The sequence below is a fragment of the Notamacropus eugenii genome, chromosome 5 (genome assembly GCF_028372415.1).
Source record: "Notamacropus eugenii isolate mMacEug1 chromosome 5, mMacEug1.pri_v2, whole genome shotgun sequence".
Classification (NCBI taxonomy): Eukaryota; Metazoa; Chordata; class Mammalia; order Diprotodontia; family Macropodidae; genus Notamacropus; species Notamacropus eugenii.
Window position 1 is genome coordinate 459717948 of NC_092876.1, and position 17876 is coordinate 459735823.

The following is a 17876-nucleotide window of genomic DNA, read 5'->3' on the forward strand; positions in this document are numbered from 1 at the left end:
AATAAATTCAAGTTGGCTCTTTGTGAAAACTATTTCCTTTTCTAGGTGTTCTATAGGAGGCTCTTTATTAATACATCTAGAATATTATTAGGAAATCAAGTCAAACTTATTTGCTTAAAATTTATCAAATCTATTCTCTTGCCTTTTTTAAAAAAAATTGGGACATTTTTCCTTCTTTAATCTTGCAATACTTCTCAAATTCTGCATGAATTTTCAGACTACTGACAGCATTACAGCAACATATCTCATGGGTTTCTTCTTTCTTTCTTTGCTTACCTCACTGCAATATCCCATGCATCCTTCCTCTCTCCCTCCTAAGAAGTCATCTCAGACACTTACTGGCTGTGTGAGCCTGAGCAAGTCACTTAATCACTACCTGCCTCACTTTCCTCAACTGTGAAATGGGGATATTAATAGCACCCTTAGAGTGTTGTGGTGAGGATCACAAGGTAATATTTATAAAGCACTTAGCATGATTCCTGACACTTTGTAGGTGCTTAATAAATGCTTGTTTCTTCCCTTCTCCTTTTCCAAGTCTAAACAAGAAGAAAAGATCTTAGTGACTAGTTTCCAAGGGCTCCCTTTTCTAGAGATCTCTCTTGGGTTTTGAGAAGACCACAACATTTCAAGTAGCTCATAAAATGCAACAGTTGCATTATTCTCCATCTTGAATTCTATCCTTAAAACCTGACATGACCCAGAGTCTACATCTATGAGTAGTCTTTTCAGCACTTTCCTTATCACGATATATAGTTGCCCCTAAAATAAGCAGTTTTGTTGAGGTTCTATGATCCCCATTGAGAACTAGTTTTTCAATAAATGGGCGGTCATGGCAGCTTCTCAGCTCCACACATTACTACAGTTTCCAACATTAGGCTTGCCAGCAGAGTCTGTTCTGCTGAGGCTGGAAGTCTAGACTCTAAAATTCTGATATAAGTACAGGGAACCTTGATAGTATAACCTCAATTTTTATTTCAGATGACCCCAAACAATTGTAGCTTATAGTTCAGTGAACTTTGAACTCTTTCAGACTTGAGATCAACTCATGGGATTTTAAAATGGGAATTATTGGTCTGGTTTGGTCTTGCCTCCCACCCAATTAGAAAAGTAGGGACTTATGAACTTAATACAAATGTAGGTATTTCATTAGGTCCATTAATAGGTCTAGGTAAGGAACAGTAATGAAATAGTGAAACCATTAATCAAAGTAGAGATGAATAGTAAAACAATGGAAAACCTTTTAAACCACATTCTCAAGTGAATGTGGTTTAATTTTCTGATCTCCAAAGCAGTTTGAAATCCAAGTTCCTCTGAAATTCACAGTTCTTTCAGGGAAGATATGGGCAGAATTTGCCTCTCTAGATGGGATATATTCCTGGACAGATGTGAGGGGAAAAATCTTTCGTGAATGGCTGAGTCGATCTCTGGCTCTCTGCACACTTGCTGCTTTCTCTGCTAGCACACTCACTTCTGAGTCCGTGGAGGTTCCAGTTTATTTTATTTTAGAGATTCTTTCCATTCCATTCCTCTTCCTCCTTCCCAGCACCAGTCAACATCTGTACCACGAAAAAATGGCCCTACAGAAAATGAAACCAATAAGCTTTCTTTTGCTGGGCCCAGGCACCATGGGAAATGTAGTCTATTCCTATTTTAGCTGCGTCTTTTACATAATTCACCTGTATAGCTTGCAGCTAATTCCTATTTGTCACTTCCCAGGGCTATTTGGATCCAGATAAGACAGGATACTGATGGTTGACTGCCAGCCCATCTACCATTCTGAGCCTGTGCCTGTGTGGACAGTGGATCACTGCAGGATGGGCAGACCATCTTGCTCCCAATGGTCCCCTCACATTTTCCACAGTTTATCCTTTCTGCTCTAAGTTGAACTTTGGCTCCTTTTGCAAATCCAAGATAGAAATTGAAGGTTTAGTAACTAATCTCCAAAATGATCTTGTTTTAGGGAATCTCTTTGGGGATTTGAGAATCAGGGCATTATTGATTCTAAGATTTAGATACCTTTCATTTTCTCCTGGTGCTGACTTAAAACATAATCAGATGCTAAATAGAATGAATAATATCTTTGTAATGCAAAAACAGTAAAAGAGATCATGTATTCCTTTAGTTCATATGGCTGAAAGGTGGCAAATGAAAAGTTGGAGACCTCACATGCCATAGCCTTTTTTTTTCCCACTTTCAACAAAAGATGACCTTCTATTAAAATAAGATAACAACCAAACAGGTCATCGCTCTCCTATAACTGAAGCCTTAGCTTCACTTCTTTTCCTTCCCTACCCTTCTAAAAAAGCCCTCAAACAAAAAATTGAGCAACTTTGCAAAAAGTAAATAGTTTTAGAGATATGAAAGACTTCCTCCATTTTTCTCTTAGGATGTCATGGAAAGAGGAGATATCTGTATTCAGAAATATGGAAAGAATGCAAAGAAGAATCAGCCGTGCACACAAAAGAAACCTCTACTCTAACGGGAAGTCCTTCCACCATAGTGGTACTTTGGTCTCTTGGCTTGAAACCGGGCTAGATACTGGAGATGCAAATATAATAAGTGAAATAGACACTTTATTCATTAAGAACACTAAAGCTATATCTATAGTGATATTAAAAGGACCACCATTTTAACTCCGTTCTATGCAGAAGAAAAGGCCTGATCTCTGAGCATAAAATGAATGAGTTCTTTTCCATCTATGATATTCTTTTGTTAGGTCCAAGAATCACAGAGACACATCAGAAGCACGACCACCATATTGTCCCATTCATTGAATGGGGGATAAAGGAGGAAGAGCTGTCATAAACCACATAGTCCCATTAGTGGCCAGTTTCATCTTCTCCCTGACCAAACTTTATCCAACATCTCTGCCATGTTTTGACTCAGGCTTCTGTTTTTCTGGACTTTGCTTGGGTTGTCACCAGTTAGCTTGTTTCTCTTTTCTCTTTCTCCATAAACTCACAGTCTGGTGCTTACCTTTCTTCCTCCTTAAATTCAAACACATTCCATTTGGGGGCAATTGTTGTGTATGATGACGTTGTCATTCCAGTCACTTTGAGCTTATACAGTAAAGCAATTGATACACAGCCAATTTACCCATAGGAGTCACTACCTTCTGTGAAGTCAGCTAAAGGGATTGGGTCAACCATTCTGTAAGTAGTTTGGTTTGATGGCTATGCCAGTCTCTTGGACCTTTTATTCCCATCCCCTCCTACCTCTTCCCTCCCCCAAGAAATGAAGGAAACTCTGAACTAAGGGCAGCTTTAGAGGACTCAGAATTTTATGACTAATGAAGTCAAGTCAACAAGCATATGCAAATCACTTATTAAGTACCAGACACGGTGCTAAATTCTAGGGATACAAACAGGCAAAAAGCAAGGTCTCTGCCCTTAAGTCACTTACTTTCCAATGGAGAAGACAACAGGCAAAGAAATCCCTAAATACACTATATAAATGGATATATACTATGAAAATGGAAGATAATATCAGAGGCCACACAGCTAGGTGGCACAGTGGATAGAGTACCAGGACTGAGTCAGGAAGACTCATCTTCCTGAGTTCAAATCTAGTCTCAGACCCTTACTAGCTGTGTGACCCTGGGCAAGTCACTTCAGCCTGTTTGCCTCAGTTTCCTCATTTGTAAAATGAGCTGGAGAAGGAAATGGCAAAACACTCCAGAATCTTTTCTGAGAAAACCCCAAATGGGATCATGAATAGTCAGACATGACTAAAAATGACTTGTACAACAACAATCTTAGGAAAAAGCTGGGCAAGCTATTCTAATCTGAAGGGGATTAATCAAATATTCCTGCATGATGTTAAAGCCTTTGGATAATAGACTGCACATTTATTTCCAGAGTTAAGATGAATTCTTCATTGCTAAATTAACTTCTCAATGTTTATATGGGAGGAAGGAGTAATAAAGTGCAAAAGAAATCTAAGAACTATCAATCTGCCCCTTTTTTCCATGCACTCAATGAATTTAATCATCAAAAGTTCCTTAGGAGCCTCCTGATGTGACAAAGTGAAATAAAATACATCTCAGCCTTTCAGTTTTATAAGTTCAGTCACAAATAAGTAATTATGAAATAACTTAGAATATTCATGTGCTTGCTCCCTATAAAATCTTTTTTATATTCATTTTCACAGTTAGTGTGTGAGAGGGGGGGAGGGAAAGGGAAAGATTGACCATTCCATATTATTATTTGGAAAAGCAAAATTTATTCAGAGAATTGGTGACCAGAAAAAACAAAATAAAACAAAGCCCCAGAACCTCCATTGTTAGGCTGTTCAATGTTGTCTTGGACTCTGAGTCAGCTGGGTCAGTTACCTAGAGAAGCAGATAATTGTTTGGACATGATTATTTCAGGCCCTGGGTACTGCAAATATTTCTTCAATGATGAAGCTTGGTTTTAGTAGGAAAGAATGTTAGACTGAATCACTGGAAAACACATGAGAATTCGGCAAAGAAAGAGCATCTCGGCGAAGGGAACTTCACCTAAAAATTCACCATGGAGAATGCAAAATGAAGAAACTGAATTCTATACCACTGGGTGTGTGTGTGTGTGTGTGCATGTGTGTGTGTGCATGTGAGAGCATACTATTAGAGAAATAGTATTCTAAAGAATTCTAGAGATTAGAGAAATAATATAGTTTTCTTTTTAAAAATTTATTTATTTTAAATTTAAACCAAAATTATGTACTAGAAGACCAGGTAATTAGAGGCAAAGGAATAAAAACAACTGACATTTAAGCAGTGCTTTAAATATCCACCATTGTGTAGTGCTTTAAGGTTAGCAAAGCGTCTTCATCAAGAATCTGGAAGATAGAGACTACTGCTATGATTAATATTCCCTTGATTTTGCAGATAAAAAACCCCCAGAGTTTAATTGACTTGCCCAGGGTCACACAGTTGGTAGCTGTAAAAGTTTGGAGTCAATATGAGCTCTTTAGTGAGGAACCATAACCAACTGATCTATTCCTACAACATGAGGCTGCTTTATTCTAACGGACTAAAAAAAAAATTGGGAGGGTAACTCACTCCATGGACTTGATTTGAAATGCACATCTACTAAGGACTACCTGTGGGACTTCAGAAAATTCACTAATCCTTTCTTTCTGAGTCACAAGTTCTTCATCTGTATAATGAGAGGGTTGGACTGGTTTACCAGTAAGGACCTCTCCAGCTCTAAATCTAGATTTGTTGTTTTTACTCTATTGGAGACCTGCATACATCTCTCTCCTTCATCTCTAGATCTTGCTTCTGGGGAAGGAGACAGAAAGAGGAGAAAGACTTCACAACGTGGCAAACAGATGTTCACAAATAGGTGTTTTCAGTATTCAGTCATGCACACATCCTACTTAAGTGAGGCTATTACTTACTGCTCCTTGTCACAGAGCAGTTAAATAGCAAAATCTTTCAGGGATGAAACATCTAAGACAGGTAAGTTTTGATTAGGAAAAGGTTACTATTAGCATATGTAAATATCAGTGATTGGTAGGGCATTGCAATAGGAAGCATCCAAGCAACCAGATAGACTTTGCCACATGAAAACTTTGCACAGATGATGGATGAGGGAGATAGAAAGCAAGAGGGAGGTGGCAAAGATAAATTGGACTCCCTCTCCAAACTTGGATAGGGTCACCCTTGCCAAAAGATGAGGACATCATGCTGGGAAGGACAGCACAGACTTGGATCCTTATTACTAGGAGTGAATTCTAAAATCCCTTATCCAAGAAATTCAATCACACGTATAGCTCCTGCTAGACCAAAGTAATTTTAGTGTTACAAAGTGGGAATTTTGGTTTTGGCAAGCTAGCCAAAGAGGGACTGACACCCCATTAATTTATTTTTATATTCTATCACAATGAATTCTATTCTCAATTTCCTATGCATAATAAATTGATTCTTCATCTGTTCGATGACTTACTTGTACTGAATGATATTTATGTAACTGACGCTGTCTTTCCAAGTCTATTTTATGATACACATATAACCAGAAACTGAGGAATGAAACTCCTGGGACCAAAACCTTTCTGGTATAATCAAATGTAGATAAATAGTTCTAAGAGTACCATTACATGCTTTACTAGCTCAATAAATCTGTGGTAGCAGAAAACATTAACTTGTAAGTAATGGAAACAGATAGTTAGACCAGATCTGCATTTCGCAAAATGGGCTTAGTGGAATTCCAGGAGCCCAGTGTATAGAGGAGTTGTGGCTCTCCCAACTGTGTGGGGAAGTGGAGTTTATTAATATAACTTCCTCCTCATCTACCCCATCATCACCACCCTTTGCTCCTCTCATACTCCTCCTCCTCTTCCCTCCAACACTTTCTCTTTCCTTCTTTATCTGTCCTTCTCAGACCCACATAGAGGTCAAGGTCAGGGAAGAACCTGACCATTACTAAAATGAGCACAATGAAACAATGTAACCATGACCACCCTTCCTTTCTCAATACTCAGTATATTCCAGTGGATCTGTGATCTCATCAATGTGCCTATTTCCTCCAATGCTGCACACAATGCTTTATATCTCTACAACAGATGCAAATTGATGTGTTAGATCGAATTCTGGACGTGGAGTTAGGAAGATCTGTGTTTGAATCCTGCCCCAGGTTCTAGCTGTGTGAACTTTGATAAATCACTTTATCTCTCAGGGCCTTTGTTTCCTCAATCTGTAAAAAGAGTGGGGTTGGAATTATTGACTTCTAAGGTTTCTTCTAGTTCTCAATCTATGATCTTATAATATTGAAATGAAACACATGGCCCCTTTCTTCCTGGGTAAGTTTGGGATGATTAAGGGAGCTTTGTGATTTCCTGAAGGCAACCCATCCAGCTTGCTTTCTATTTAATTCAAAGAGTAGCCTGTCCATTTGTATTTTCTGAACTAGATTATTTACATGCTGGTGGATAAGCTCTATAGGTTGTTATCTGACCTGTGCAATAGACGCTTTTTACATACTTAATATTCCCTGAGTTGGTGGTTAGGCCATTTTGTTTTTGAGTAGCTAAGTATCTTCGGCAAAGTCCTGCGATGCTCCAGGGCAGGTTACAGCCAGCATCTGTAAACAGGAGCATCAGGGCATCAGGACGACGTCACCATCCCTAGGGAAAGTGCTCTGTGCTAGATCTTTTCCATGACAGTGTTAAATTCCTTTGCCCGACATGAATCCATGGTTTATGCATCACCTCATATCTAAGATCGAGGAGTTTGTGAACAAGGCTATTTCTGCTGTTCTACAAGTTGAATAAATTTGATGTATGGATGTGATATACCTTGTTGGAAAAGAAAGCCTTTAGAGCAATACCTTGCTTTACCAAATCAATGAAAAATGATCAAACCAAAAGTCATCATGGAGGGATTGTGTATTTTCCACACATTTCAGAAACTTACAAACCCCGCTTTTTGCAATGTGAAGTTCATGCCAGAATTTTATTTTGTCATTTTTCTTTTGATGAATACTGGTACAGAGCATGGATTAGATGGACATATTTTCTGAATCAAAAGTGAAGACACAATCTACATATATTTCTTTGTTTTAAGTGTATTTTTCCCTTTGAACCTAGAAGCATTAAAGCAAATCTTAGACATATAGTCATATGGTCACTTGGTCATCTGAAGGAGAGGATGTCCAGAGATAATTTAGGGGCATATTTTGTTTTTCCTCTTCAAACCCATGATTTCATATGTTTTGGGAACTTTAGTTGTGTAAACTGCCTTTACCAATGCAGATTAGAAACTCCTCTGTAACTCATGATCTTGGAAAATTATCTGAGGTTAAGTGAATTGTTAAAGGTCACCCCACCAGTATGTGACAGAGGTAGGTCTCAAATCTAAATCTTCTCGACTCTAAGATTAATCTTTTATCCGTGATGTCTACGCTGTCTATCAGCATCTTAGAAGCTGCTCTGGAGAACTACACAAAACTATAGTTTTCTCTTACCTTTCAATGGGACCAGTATTGATGTACTACTCACATCCATTCAGCCAGAACCACTCTCAGCTCTTCTGAGAAATTACAGTTGTTGGTAGAGTATATTTCATTCAAAGAGCTACGTGGAAAGAATACAGATAGAATCATAGATCTAGAAGAGACTTCCAAGGTTGTTTACTTCAGCCCCAACATTTTACACAGGAGGCACCTAGTAGCTCAGTCAATAGAGCACTGGACCTGGAGTTAGTAAGATTTGAGATCCAGCCTCAGTCGCTTAGTAGCTATGTGACTCTGGGCAATCATTTAACTTCTGCCTCCATTCCTTCATCTGTAAAATGGGGATAATAATAACTCCTACTTGAGTTATTGGGTAGATAAAATGAAATGATATTTGTAAAATACTTTGCAAATCTACTGTTATCAGGTATTATTATGTGAGGAAACTTAGACCCAGGGATGTTAAACAACTTTTCCAAATCGCACAGGTGATACAGAACTTGAACTCATTCTCCTGATTTCAGAATCATTGTTCTTTTCAATGTATCACATGTCCTCTCCCCCTTATAGTTTATTCTTTCAAAGAAAATGAAAATTTATATATAATTGCTCAATTACAGCCCTGTATCTGAGCAATAAGGTCTTTTTCAGCTCTCTTCATTTAAAAGTTGAGGAAGAATGAGTCCTTCAGCCTCACTCTCTGTGCCTGACTCAGTGTCTACAGTCACTTAATCTTAGTTTTTTGGTTTTTCTCCTGCTGCCACTTTATGTCTCAGGGTTAGTGGAGAAGGTCAGTTTTGGATGACTGTGAGGCCTTAGAGAGAAAACAGTACACACGACTTTATTCTTGCCATTCCTCTGTCAGACAGGAATAATTCACTCTCAGATCTGAGCTCCCTGCTTGGACAGAGGGCTTGTCCCAGAGACAGAGGATTTATTTTCCTTGCTTGTTTGAGGTGCTGAAAGTGTAATATAATGTTCCATGCACAAATATGGACATGAGACTGAGGGGCTGTACTCCTAACGACTCTTACAGAGGCAGGCAAGTATGCACACATAACCCCAGGAACACCCAGGGAGGTTACGGAGGGAGCTGGACTAGCATCGCCAGGGATTGCTGCCTGACCTTGTCAACCATCCAGGGAGGGAAAGAATGTTTCTTCTCACTCCATCCCCTTGAGTGATTACTGGCCCTGTTGGCATCCAAGCTGTGAGGTTTCCTTAAAAAGCCACCATGGTACAGCATTGTTCGAGGGCGCCAGGTGGTCTTTTCACAGTCTAGACAAGTTTACTGCTATTTTCTAAGACTTCTTGTCCAAACACCCAAGTCAGGGTGAGGTTATCGACTAATGTCGACAGTGGCATTTGCTGGGATGCGTTTAGAGGCTTCTAGCCATGGAATCATTACTGTTCACTTGCCAGTTATTTATAATTCACCAGGTGATGGAGCCACCTTTTTGATAGGTTGACCATTCAAAAGAAGAAAGGCATGTCTCCCACATAAAAAAACTCCACTGATGTGCCATTGATTTGCTGTCATCTGTTTCTGTCCAGAGACAGGGTAGAGAGCATGGTTCAGGGGAATGAACGCTACACATAAAGTCAAAGCATCTTGCTTTGAATCCAAGATCTACTACCTGTGTGACCTTGAACATGTCACTTTACTGTGTTTCAGTTTCCTCACCAATCAAATGAAGTAGTTGGACTAGATCAGGACTGGGGACCTGTGGCCTTGAGACCATAAGGGGCCTTCTAGGTCCTCAAGTGTGGCCTTTTGACTGAGTCCAAGTTTTACAGAATAAATCCTTTTATTAAGGGCATTTGTTCTGTGAAGTTCAGACTCAGTCAAAGTGTCACACTTGAGGATCCTAGGGCTACATGTGGCCTTGAGGCTGCAGGCTCCTGGACGAAATTCTCTCTCAAGTCTCTTCTAGCCCTGGGGTTCTATGATTCTTTGGTTCTTTCCTTTCAGTCTCATCTTCCTTTTCTGTAAACCAGAAGGATCATTGAATGTATCCAATGAGATGGGGTGCCTTGGGATGTTTGTGACCAGAGTAGTCTTTGGACTTGGCAGTAAACAAGTAAGTAAAAGAGCATTTATTAAGTACTTACTGTGTTCCAGGCATGGAATGAAATTGTGATTTGTCACTTCATTCATTCACCAAATGTTTATAAAGCATCTGTTACATGTATCTCAGCTAGGTGTTGAGTGCGGAGGGAACCACAAATATGAATAAAGCATAGTCCCTGCCCTCAGAAAGTTTACAGTTTCTTAGAGGACATGCATCATGTACTGTGTTACAAGGTCAAATATGATAACTATTTTAAGAGAAGCACCCATCAAATACTATGGGTGGTCAGATGAGGGAAAGAACTCTTTTGGCCAAGTCTTCTTTAAGGAGACAGTATTATAATGGGCTTTGGTAGATGGGTAGGGCGTTCGCTATGAAATGGAAGGAAGGTATTAGAGGCTAGAGGACTACTTGAACAAAGGCACAGAATGGGGAAAGTGTAGAGCTTGTATGGGAAACGTGTGGGCAGTAGTACAGTTTGGGTAAAGCATATGGTATGTGAAGATAAACTAGCTAGATGACTAGATAACTAGCTGCAAAGGCTAGTTAATTTTTTTTTCAATTAGAAGGGGAAATAATGAATTGGATTTTGAACAGGTTGAAATCGAAGTACTAGATGTATGTTGAGGTAGGAAATGTATAGCAGAGAGTTGGGGAGTTGGGTCTAGAGTTTAGGGGAGAAGTCGGGGCTATATATAAATTTAAAATCTGCTTCCACAGAGGTGATAATTGAAATTATAAGGGTGAAAGATTGCCAAGAAATTGTGGGGATAACAAAAATATGAATCAAGGCCTTTTACTCTCTTCCTCTGGAAAACCTCTGATTTGTCAGTATCCTTCAACTATCTGCCCAGAATTGAAAGTAGTCCTACAGATCAAATCTGTTGAGGGCAGAGTATACTGGGACTTCCCCTCTAGGAATAGATTCCTGAGATCCCTTACAAGCCTAAAATTCTGTAATTCTAGAATTTGGGATCAAAGTTTCAGATTAATCAAGGTAAGAGAATTCAACAAAGAGGACAAAAGAATGATTAGACATGGTCAAAGGAGAGGTAGGAGCAATCTGTGTCATGGAAACCAATGTAGGAAAAAATATGGAGAAGCTCTTGGTGTTCAGCAATCTCAAATGTTACAGAAATACCTAATAGAATACAGAATGAATAAAGATTATTAAATTTGATGGTGGAGAGATGATCAATAACTTCGGAGAGGTCATTTTTTTTTTTTTGTAGAATTACAGGGGAAAGAAGCCAGATTACAAATGGTTTAAAACTGAATTATTGGTAAGGAACAGAGACCATGAGGGCAGATTGCTTTTTGGTAAAGAATCTTATGATTTATGTGGCAAGGGGAAGGAGAATCAGAGTGGGTTTAGTAGGAATGAAAGCATTTGGATAGGAGATCACATGTCCTACTTTGGCTGGACAGTTTCAGATGGACAGCAGTCTTGGGAATCCCAAATCTTTGAATTTATTTGGTTTTGAATGTTTTCCAGTACAAAATGGTTTATATCTTGACCAGTATGACCTAACAGTGCTGCTAAATGAAACTCTAGGATAGTTGGAGGGGTGTCGAGGGCAGATAGGAGCCAGAGAAAGCAAGTAGAACAAGGATCAGTACAAGTAGGTCATAAGATTAACTGCTTTCTTTCAATTAAAAAAAAAGGCTGAGTGTAGATAACAAAGTCAGAATTCAGAAGACATGGAGTTATTAAAGAGAGTGCAGAACGCAGGTCAAGAGCTAGTGCAGGATGCAAAAGCTAAAAGACCAATAAATCAATCCTAAATATTTATCAAGTGCCTGTTCTGTGTCAGGCACTGTGCTAAGGGTGGGGGCTACAAACCAGCTCCCCCAAACAGACCCTGTACTCAAGGAATTTACAGTCTAATGGGGGAAGCAACATATGAACAAATGTATACAGAGCAAGTTGTATATCAGATAAATAGAAAATAGTTAACAGAAGGAAGGCACTAGAATGAAGAGGTGTTGGGAAAGGGTGCTTATAAAAGAGGGGATTTTAGGTGGGACTTAAAGGAAGTCAGAGAAATCAGTAGGTGGAGTTGAGGAAGGAGAATATGCCAAGCATGGGGGACAGTCAGAGAAAATTTCCTGAGTTAAGAGATGAAGAGTCTTGTTCATGGAACAGCCAAGAGGCTAGTGTCAACTGGGTCTAAGAGTATATGGTAGGGATTAAGGTGTAAGAATAGAAAGGTGGGAGGGGGCTAGGTTGCAAAGGGATCATAGGTCTAGAGTTGGAAGGGACTTCAGATGCTTTCTTGTCCAACCCCATCTTTTTATAGAAAAGAAAACTGATGCACAGGGAGGTCAAGTGATTGGCTCAAAGGTCTGTCTCTCTCTCATTTTCTCCCCCCCAAATAGATGAGCAAATAGATTCTTAACTTGCTTTAATGAAAATTATATTCTTTAAAAAGTCTGGTTAGCAACAGAAGATATTGCTTTTATACACCTAATTTTGACCTAGCAGTCTTCACTGAATTCAGTTGGCCAGGCCAAATGGTCTACATCCCAGGATACAGAAATAACTGGTGAATCTGATTGTTAATTCACTGTCAATGATCTCTGAGAAATCATGGAGAATGGGAGAAGTGCTGTAAGACTGGATTTGGGCAAATGTCCCAATTTTCACAAAAAGGAAAAGGAAAGAGCCTGCAAACTTCAAGCCTCTTTGACTTAGACTTTTAATTCCTGGCAAAATTTCAGAAGATGTTATTCAAAGGCTGGTTTGTGAATATTTAGAAAAGGAAGCAGTGACTACAAAGAGCCAGTATGGCTTCATCAAGAATAGGTTAGGCCAGACTAATTGCCTTTCCTTTTTTTTTTCTTTTTTGATAGGATTACCTACACTATGGTTAGATCAGAGGTCTTTTGATTTTATCTTTCTGCAGTGAAAAAAGGCACTGAAGAAGGATCAGAGGCCAAATAATATATTTAAAGAGCAATGATCAAACCAGTCTGATTGGAATGTTTTCTTTATTTATGTTTTAAATAAGGGAATAGAAAGAAGAAGTAGATAACAACCACTTTGCTAGAGCTTTGAAGGCCAGATCAAGGAGTTTTCTTTCCTGAAAGGTAAGAGGAATGGATACAAGCATGAGGGTGAGGAAGATGAGGGAGACAGACCTAGAAAAGGGAAGCTGGAGGGGACCAAAGATAAATCTCTTACTTCAATATTGTCTAAGCCAGCTTCACATTTTGGGACCACTAAAGAACATGTCATTTTTGTGGTAACAAAGAACTGGAAAGAAAATGGGTGTCCATAGTCTGAAGAATTTGTATTACTAGAAAACAATGAAATATTACTATGCAGTCAGAAATGTCAATCAGGAGAAATTCTGAGAAATTTGAGAAGTTTTGTATGAACTGATAAAGAGTGAAATAACTAGAATCAGAAGTACAATATACAGAAATAGGCTGAGTAATGAATGTATGCATATACTCATGTAAATGAAATGGATCAACACTACAAAGGAGCTAAACTCTGTGTTATTTTAGTAACCAACTGCGATCTTAAAGAAGATAATGAAAGGTGCCTCCCATGTGGAGGCGTTACGTGGAGGACTATGAGGGCAGAATGGTGCATATATTATCATGTGTGGTTACTACATCTGTTGTTTTGGCTTCCTTTTTTTCTTTGTTTCTAGACAGAGTTCAATGCTGGGTTAGTGGGATGGGGAAGAAATGAGCATATTTGGAAATTAATGTAATGCAGAAATAAAAGGCATAATTCAAACTTTTTTTTTTAATTACAGAAAGGATAATTATACAGAAGAAATTGACCAGGTATTCTGCATCTATGGAGCAATCAGAACCAAAAAAAAATGGACTCACGTTGCAGCATAAGGGCTTAGGTTAGACATGAAAAATAACAACAAAGGAAGGTTCTCATGCCATCTGGCCAGACTCCTGCCCTCTGGGGGAAAGGGAGGTCAGGTGGATAGAAACAGCAAGAGTGACTGATCATCTAGAGATGTACTGGAGAGCTCTGAACGTCTTGGACAGCCCACTGCTAAATTTTCAGGGTGAGTATTAATGCCTCAGGAGCAGTCATCTCTACAAGTCAGGGCTTGACTTAATCTTTTATTGATTGTTGGGACCTAAGAAAGTATTAATAATACAGCTAGAGCTTTAAAGTATATGTGCATTCATTTCACCACTACCACCAGCAGCAGCACATCCTGTATTATTCTATAAGCACTGCTTCAGTTCAGCAGGAATGCAGTGAACGTTCAGGGAATGAAGTCACTCCTCCTGGAAGCATGGTGAACGAAGGCGAATAACCAGCATTTATATAAATTTTAAAGGTTTGCAAAATGCTTTAATCTCACAATACCTCTGAATAGATACAGTAGTGTAGCTTCTGAAATCAACAACATTCTATCAATGTCTGTGTATATTCTTATCCAGTTCATTCATGACTGGTGTCTTTCATGCCACTGAAAATATACTGGAGGAGACAGCTGAGATTTGGTAGGTCAGCAGAAATGATTGACAGATGTAGGTTTTTAACCTTTTTGTAGAGGTATACTACTGGCTGTTTGCATACTATTTAAAAACAACCTCATAATTAGATCTTCAGAAATAGAAAATAAAGGATGTACACATACATATATGCACGTATTTATATGTATATACATTTATATGTATGCCACACATATGTGTATCTATATCTATATATTTAATATATGTCTGAAAACTGACCTGAGGATTTCTTACAAGTTCTGGACTCTGAAGAGCATGCACAACTGCAAATTCAGTGAAAACTTAGACTAAAATTTACACCAGATACTAAGTCAAATATCTCAAGTACTGGTCTAGCAGTTAAAGAATCTTTGCTAAGGCATTCTTTACCTATGGGATTTCCTTCAATATTTTTTCTTGTAAAACAGCATAAGCACCGTAAAGCTGCTTTTAGTTAGATCCTCGGAGAATATACAATTGAAAAACCTATATTATTACTCATTTTAGAAAGTAAAACTATAATATCCCAAAGCAAGAATTATATCAGGGCATCTCAAATACTTTTATAACACTAACTCCAAATGAAGTTTAAAAACACTGATTCCTGTGCCAAGACTTATCACTGATTTGTTTTGTTGATTTTGACAAGTAACTTGACTTCAGAATTTCCATTTAACAGAAGCTGGGAAAACCAAGTGTGAAATGGACAGTGAGCTTTTCAGTTCAGTATTGTGATAGTCAGTTTGAGGCAGGTGAAGAACCCTGAGCTAAGTATTAGTCAGGAGATCTAGGCTTGAGTTCCTACTCTTTTAATAACTAGTTGTCACCTATGTTACTTAATTTCTCTAAACCTTAGTTTTCTTTTCTGTAAAATGAAGGTGTTATAATAAATTGTGTCTAATACTTTTTCTCCATTTTATACAGTTTGAATTGATGGAGGTTCTAAGAATTGATGTATTCCTAATCAAATATTTTCTTCAGTAGAAATTACAAATGTCCCAGAAGGCAAAATGTCCTCATTCATATTTTTAGAAGGAAAAGAAAAGTGCCAGTTACTTTTGGCTCAAAAAAGAACCAATTGAACCATTTGAAAGACAATCACTCATATCACTGCCTTTTGAAAATAAAATAATTAGGCAGAGAATTAATATTTGGGGAGTTAGTGATGGGAAAGTACAGACTTTGGCTTCTGGGTCACAAATCCTAATAAAAGTTAGGAGGAATTCTGGGATTCTTGGAGAGAGGCAGTCTGACCTAATCACCTATGGGATCATTTTACTTCATCTTTCTTCCGAAGCCCAGTCTAAATTCCTTGACAAAAGGATCAGTGTTATTAAATCTTAGGTTTACAATCTGCAGTTTCTACCTCAATCTACTTGCTTGCATCGAGTCTCTTGGCCAATCTTCCTGCCTCTTTCATTGGCAAAATGTCCTTGACTGAATCAGACTTAACTAAAAGAATTAGTGGGGTGTCATAGAAGGACCATAGGACAAAAAATCAGGAGATATGGGCTATAGTTACAGTTCTAGAACTTGTTGACCTCAGAAAGGTCAGAGAAAATTACATGACCTCAGAAAGCCCTTTTCTTTAGCTTAATTCCTTCTACAAAATGGAGCCAGTTAATAGCGGGTCATCTTTGATTTTTTTGCTGCCTTAATTTTTTTTCCACTTCAGATACTTTCTGGTGTCTACTCTATCCCAGAGAAACCTATCCCAAAGAAAAACAGCTAAGTATAATTAAGTGTCATTGTCACCATATCTGACATGATACAATTCTGTTATCCTCATGTTTCTAATAAGTGTAGGGAGATATGTTTCATCATATGTCCTCTGGAACCAACATTGTTCATTGCCTTTAATCTGAGTTTGGTTGACTTTTTTTCCTCACTTATGGTAATCATGGACATTTCCCCTTCCTCTACTATTTTCTTGGCCCTGCATCTGTTAAGACAAGTCTTCACAAGTTTCTCTGAATTCCTCATATTTCTTTTTGTGAGGAGGGAGGAGACCAGTCATTTCATTAGCATAGGGAGCTCTCTGGTGAGGAAACCTCCTTCCAGTCATTTCATTAGCATAGGGAGCTCTCTGGTGAGGAAACCTCCTTCTATCAGTTAAGATTGGGAACTATTTTGCAACATAGAGCCTTAGAGAGTTGACTGGTTCCCATCAGAGGTGTTACTTGAACCCAGATCTTTGTGGCAGCAAAAACAAAACAAACAGCCCCAAACAGAACAAAGCAACAATGACAAAACAAAATAAAGCAAAGCCCAGAAATAAAGTGGGTGTCCTTCAGTGGGGAAATAACTGGTTACGCTGTCATGCATTTTCAGGAAAAGAAGTGCATTTCCTTAGAACCTTCTTTGAGGGGCACCTGACCCTTCTGTGAGTATGTGGAGATGACAGTCCAAATAAAATCACTGTGCAGAATTCCAAAATTACAGGATTAATGAAGTGTGTCGCTCTTAAGCTGGAGAAGGATATAAAGGAGAAGACATTGTGCCTGCCCTCACTGGGCTTATAATTTAGTAGGGGAGATTGATACTTATACTCTTCTGTAATAGGGGGAGGGGGAGCTTTAAATATCGGTAATACAAAATAGAACAAGGTTTTTGTTTTTTAAAATAAATATCTGTCTTACTGCTCCAGGTCAGCGAGGTGGTGCCATCGATAGAGCACCAGGTCTGGAGCCAGGAAGACTCATCTTCCTGAGGTTTAATCTAGCCTGAGACACTTACTAGCTGTGTGACCCTGGGCAAGTTACTTACCCCTGTTTTCCTCAGTTTCCTCGGCTGTAAAATGAATTGGAGAAAGAAATGGCAAACCGCTCCAGTATCTTTGCCAAGGAAACCCCAAATGGGATCACAAAGGGTTGGAAAGGACTGACAGATGACTGAACAATCACGAACTGCTGCTTCAGAGTATTCTGACAAGTTTTATTCATTGAAAAGAAACATTTTCTGTCTTTGTGTTTCTTCCTACTTGTCTTGGGGATTTCTTTTCTTTGTGGAATAAAAAGAAGGTGCAAAGTGGTGCAACGTTCTAATGTCAATTACCACATTCTCTTAAGTCCTGTTCCTTCATGGACGCCAATGTCACCTAAAGAATATTGGTATTCAAAAAATGCGCTTTTGCTGTAGCAAGCAGATTAAATGTAATCCAGACTGATTGTTTCTGGAACCATTTGTAGCATCTATCAATCTATCCATCAATATATGTATATGTATACTGATGGGCTGAATTCCTATAAAATACTGTTTCTGCTTCTGAAACTGCTGAGAAGTTGTTAGTGCTTTGTTTTCAAAGAGGACCAATGATATCATGGGGTGATATCTTGACTTGCACATGGATTGGATTTAAGTGAGGCAGAGCTGCACAAAGTTTTTAATCACC

At 38.6% G+C, this 17876-nt stretch overlaps 1 long non-coding RNA gene across 1 annotated transcript in view; it reads left to right on the forward strand.

Moving 5' to 3' along the window:
• The window catches only part of LOC140507267 (uncharacterized), a 44170-nt gene extending 26655 nt beyond the window's left edge, over nt 1–17515 (forward strand). The window contains exons 2-5 of the long non-coding RNA XR_011968273.1: nt 9907–10015; nt 13018–13096; nt 13777–14046; nt 17133–17515. This is a non-coding gene — a long non-coding RNA (uncharacterized lncRNA). The remainder of the gene's footprint in view (nt 1–9906; nt 10016–13017; nt 13097–13776; nt 14047–17132) is intronic.
• Nucleotides 17516–17876: the final 361 nt, after the last annotated feature.